This window comes from Anarhichas minor, unplaced genomic scaffold (assembly GCF_050575085.1).
Source record: "Anarhichas minor isolate MPS153535 unplaced genomic scaffold, ASM5057508v1 ptg000004l, whole genome shotgun sequence".
NCBI lineage: Eukaryota > Metazoa > Chordata > Actinopteri > Perciformes > Anarhichadidae > Anarhichas > Anarhichas minor.
In genome coordinates this window covers 12132066-12138065 of record NW_027466450.1, presented here as the reverse complement: position 1 = coordinate 12138065, position 6000 = coordinate 12132066, and positions in this window count along the sequence as shown.

The following is a 6000-nucleotide window of genomic DNA, read 5'->3' as shown; positions in this document are numbered from 1 at the left end:
TCAGCGACCAGCATCTTCAACCAGTAGCACAAACTGGATCCACATGACCCAAGAATTTGAGTTCCACAAATATTTGTTTACAGTTGGTGAAGTCACATTACACTTACAGGTACACTTTAAGTGACTTTATTTTTTAAGTTACTTTTTAGTTACTTTATTTGTTAAGTTACTTTTGAAGTTACTTAATTTTTTTAGTTACTTTTGAAGTTACTTAATTTTTTTAGTTACTTTTTAAGTTACTTTATTTTTTTAGTTACTTTTTAAGTTACTTTATTTTTTTAGTTACTTTTTAAGTTACTTTATTTTTTTAGTTACTTTTGAAGTTACTTTATTTTTTTAGTTACTTTTGAAGTTACTTAATTTTTTTAGTTACTTTTTAAAGTTACTTTATTTTTTAAGTTACTTTTTAAGTTACTTTATTTTTTAAGTTACTTTTTAAGTTACTTTATTTTTTTAGTTACTTTTTAAGTTACTTCATTTTTTTAGTTACTTTTTAAGTTACTTTATTTTTTTAGTTACTTTTGAAGTTACTTCATTTTTTTAGTTACTTTTTAAGTTACTTTATTTTTTTAGTTACTTTTTAAGTTACTTTATTTTTTAAGTTACTTTTTCAGTTACTTTATTTTTTAAGTTACTTTTTAAGTTACTTTATTTTTTGAATTACTTTTTAAGTTACTTTACTTTTTAAGTTACTTAATTTTTTTAGTTACTTTTGAAGTTACTTTATTTTTTAAATTACTTTTGAAGTTACTTTATTTTTTTAGTTACTTTTTAAGTTACTTAATTTTTTTAGTTACTTTTGAAGTTACTTAATTTTTTTAGTTACTTTTTAAGTTACTTTATTTTTTAAGTTACTTTTTAAGTTACTTTATTTTTTAAGTTACTTTTTAAGTTACTTTATTTTTTTAGTTACTTTTTAAGTTACTTCATTTTTTGAGTTACTTTTTAAGTTACTTTATTTTTTTAGTTACTTTTGAAGTTACTTCATTTTTTTAGTTACTTTTTAAGTTACTTTATTTTTTTAGTTACTTTTTAAGTTACTTTATTTTTTAAGTTACTTTTTCAGTTACTTTATTTTTTAAGTTACTTTTTAAGTTACTTTATTTTTTTAATTACTTTTTAAGTTACTTTACTTTTTAAGTTACTTAATTTTTTTAGTTACTTTTTAAGTTACTTTATTTTTTTAGTTACTTTTTAAGTTACTTTATTTTTTTAGTTACTTTTTAAGTTACTTTATTTTTTTAGTTACTTTTTAAGTGACTTTATTTTTTTAGTTACTTTTTAAGTTACTTTATTTTTTTAGTTACTTTTTAAGTGACTTTATTTTTTTAGTTACTTTTTAAGTTACTTTATTTTTTTAGTTACTTTTTAAGTTACTTTATATTTTTAGTTACTTTTTAAATTACTTTATTTTTCCTCCTCAACATGTTCTTCCATTTTCAATGAAAATAAAAAAACTCTTTGATATACAGTAGAATACATTCAGCAATTAGAATTGGTCAAACTATAATCTGAGTGCAGATTTTTTTCAAAATGTAATCTGGGTTAATACTGATTTATTTTTTTGTAATCTGATTACATAATCCCAATAACATGTTATTGTATATATTTGGGCAAGACAATTTTGCCCATATGACAGGATATTAGCATATGTGTAGTGAGGGAGCACCTCACCTGGTATGTGTGCATGCTTTGATTTACCCCACCCACGTTGATGTGTATGTTTGACTACACCCTGACATCTCCCACAGCTCCAGTTTACTAAATTGGCACTGGTATTACAAATTACCTTGGCTAGTTTTGTGCCCTCGTTACCCTTTCTAATTACAGAACCCCTCATAACTGGAACATGTGTGCTCACCAGAGATTCCTGTTAAAAACGGGATCTGGAGACGTTCCAGAGGCTAATAAAGACACTTAAAAAATAAAGGAACTTAAAAAGTAACTTAAAAAATAAAGTAACTTAAAAAGTAACTTAAAAAATAAAGTTACTTAAAAAGTAACTTAAAAAATAAAGTAACTTAAAAAGTAACTTACAAAATAAAGTTACTTCAAAAGTAACTTCAAAAATAAAGTAACTTAAAAAGTAACTTAAATAATAAAGTAACTTAAAAAGTAACTTAATAAATAAAGTAACTTAAAAAGTAACTTCAATAATAAAGTCACTTAAAAAGTAACTTAAAAAATAAAGTTACTTTAAAAGTAACTTAACAAATAAAGTTACTTAAAAAGTAACTTCAACAATAAAGTTACTTAAAAAGTAACTTAAAAAATTAAGTCACTTCAAAAGCAACTTAAAAAATAAAGTCACTTAAAAAGCAACTTTAAAAATAAAGTTACTTAAAAAGCAACTTTAAAAATAAAGTAACTCATTGAAAAAAGTCAAAAACAGTCTCAGTATAGCATGTCGAAAAAAGTAATTCAATCAGGAGCAACTTCATTAGAATTTCACAATCATTTATTACACATTGTACAAATTTGAATAATGCAACGTCTTTGACGATTGGACTCCATCCTGAAGGAAGGCAATCGAGGGCTGATGATGCTGAGGTCAGATAAGGCATAATCCCGCTGGAGTCCAGCCACTGGTCGTGGTGTTGATGAAGGGAGTTGCTGCAGTTATAAACGTCATAGTAGAGCAGAGGTAGCCAACACGGTGCCCGCGGGCACCCTGTCGCCCGCAGGGACCACGTGAGTCGCCCGCAAGACATGTTCTAAAAATAGCACTAGTCATTATGGAGCTCCGTCTAAAATTGTAGTTGCTGTTCTTTTTTAATCAAAAACGCTTGCAGAGAGTTAAGAGAGTTGGGTACCCGGAGGCGCACGGCGGACAGCCAGGACGAGGCTGCTGCACCGCACTAGGTTTTCAGGTTCTGAATGGCGGGCGCATCCCGTTGGTGCCAGACGCGCGCCGCGAGCGCACCCCGTCGTCAGGTCCGTAATTCCTTGGAACAGGCCGCGGGGCAACAACTCAGGGGTGGCGGGGGTAGAGGCGAGGCAACGCAATCCGACCGAAAAGGCCCAGACTAGAGGTTTGAACGCGGGCGCCCGAAGACGCTCGCGCGCCTCGGAGGGTTGGATCCCCCGCTCGGCTATAGACGAGACTGGTTACTAGTTTCTTCGTTGAGAAAAATGTACCATTGGAAAAGCTGGTGTCGGTGACTACAGACGGGGCTCCCGCGATGACGGGCCGGCATGCAGGCTTCATTGCGCAATGCAAAGGTGACCCAGACTTCGCAAAATGTCTACATTACCACTGGATCATTCACCAGCAGGCGCTATGTGCAAAAGTAACCGGCTTTGATCATGTGATGATACAAAAATATCAGAGATGTGATACCTCTGACTTTCAAATGTTGAAACAGATTAACAGAAATAAAAGTTGCATGTTTAAATATGTATGTGTAGCTATACCATCATTGTTGTGGAAATCATTATTAATAATTATTGTGAGGAATAATTAACTGACATGTGATCAAACAGTCTCTTCACATATATTATTATTATTAAGGTGATCTGTGCAATTTTGTTATTCAGGAAGTTCGTATCAAATAAGTAGCCCTTCGTCCTACTCGGTACCCTTGAAGTAGCTCTCAGTTTAAAAAAGGTTGGTGACCCCTGATGTAAAGCATACATTCAAAAACCCAACTGTTAAAGACAATAACACAAATCTCTGGGTTTTAATAATATCTAAAATGTCTAGTTTTAACATCCATGAAGAATGAAGGTGCACAATACAAGATTGGGTGCATTTTGTTTGCCTCTCAACGGCTCTCAACATGGTGACGCCTGAACCGGTGGCTCGCAGCTAACGGTGCTAACAGCGCTTAACAGTACAAACTACGGCAAACGTGCTGACATCGCTAAAAGTGTTTTTCCTGAGGGAGAACGGAGGGTGGGTGCTACGCTTTTTCTCGACGACTCTTTTTGCAGTACGCGCCATATGAGAGCGGTGCAGAGCGGCGGCCGTGAGCTAGCCAGTGATGCACACTCACATGTGACACGAACATGTACACAAAGCAGATCTGTCTAATTGTTCATTAAAGAATTAACACAAGCTCAAAGGGGCTTCATTTGATTATACGGAGTGGTGAGTCGACAGACTCTTCCATTACCCTGTTAAGCACAATGGATCTGTTGTACAGCAGATACCTACACTGGTGCTGACACACACACACAAGAAAACAAGAACATATGAGGACCCCGTCTGCAGGGAGGATTTGCCGAAGGAGCACCTCACTCTTCTTAAAAGGCAAAATGGCAGGGAAAAATAAGTGATCTTTGAAATAGGCTTGCTTTCTTTCTCCCACTGACAGTCATTGGTGCTGCAATGTGAAGCTGCTGATAGTTTTGCCATTACAGCCACACAGTGGAGGTGGAAGAAGTATGGGCTGTTGTTTCATGGCAGTCCAAATAGGTTTGCTTTCCCCTTCAGACAGCGATAACAGCATCAACACACTGCTCAGTTCTACAGTGACTGACATAATGCCAACAATGGCCATATGGTAATCTTTGACGTTTGTTTGAACCGGTGTCTCTCCGGTGAATATTTGTTTCTTGTCACTCTCATGTCAGTTAATGATTTACTCAACACACACGGATGTGTAATAAATGTTATTTGTTTCATATAGAATATTCATAATTCTGCAGGAACTCATAGTGTAAATACTTCTAAACATTTGCTCAGTATCTTCAAGAGGTATTGACTGAAGTGTAGCAGTGGAAAGTAAAGTGAGAGCACTAATGACAGAGCACAGCAGACTGGATCAACAGAATACCAAGACTGCCATCCAATGGTCAAATGGTGAACCGGTCTCCCCTCCCCGTGCAGAAAACAGGATATGGCACAGTCACTAAAATAGGAGTTATTCTCTGTCCATTGCATTCATCTTATAGGTCGAGCACAATTCCACCGAGTCTGTTTCTCTTTCTGTATAATGAAGGACTGTGATGGTGCTTTATCACATGAACATATCCTCATCCCCAACATTAGCTCAGATATAACGAGGGTTACTCAGAGGACGGGGGCCCTCTCTGCAGAATGATGAAAGACCTGAGAGTGCGCCGGTGACACTGCATCGGTCATTAGCTTGGCTCACTTTGCCCTTTCATATATTTCTAAATAAGTGCCTTCCTGCGGGTTTAACGGACCACCTAATCTGCCTACTTAGAGGTGCAGGGGGAGAATGGAAATCCAGAGAGGTGACTGTCAGGCAGGTAAATGTGCTTATCAGAGCTGTGACATGTTTAGCTCCTCTGGTGGAAATGCTGCTACAGGCTTTAAAACCTGCTAGATTTCATATAAATTGGGGAGGGATTAGTTTGTTTGTGTATATATATATATGAGGCATGCAGTAAATCTGGAAGCCGTTAATGTTGCAGGTTTAAATCCCCACAGCAATTCTCTCTGCACTCTCCGGTTTTTAAAAGGTGAGCACCTAAATTTAAGAATTCACCTGGTGTTTTCCCGTTTAATCAATACTTAGTAAATGTACCATTCTCTCCAAAAGACCAGAGAAGTAACAGCCTTATCTGTGATGCTGTTAAGATGCACACACAGGAGCTGCTGCATGGCTAACAAATAGGCGATTGATGTGGGGACATGAGGGATATGGGAGTGTTGACACCAAAGGGGACTTGATGCTAAAAAAAAAAAAAAGAGCCAAACACAAACAGCACAGCAAATCATCAGTCCCTGAAGGAATGGAACAAGATATTTCAAAATAAAGCGGAATACGGTCACTATAAACTGTTTTTCTGAGTAAGAAAGACACAAACAAGTCCCTATAGAAATACCACGGAATATAAAAGCACTTTTTAAAGTTTGGAAAGACACTGTGCATCAGCATATCAGAGACATTGCACACTTTCTCATGTTTAGCTATAGAGGAGACTAAAAGTCAGTGGAATTTCCTTTTGCATAAGAGAAGGAAGACACTTCCTGCCAAGAACCATATTTTCAAAGTGATATCTGGTTCGTCTTTGTCTGATGATGTAGGA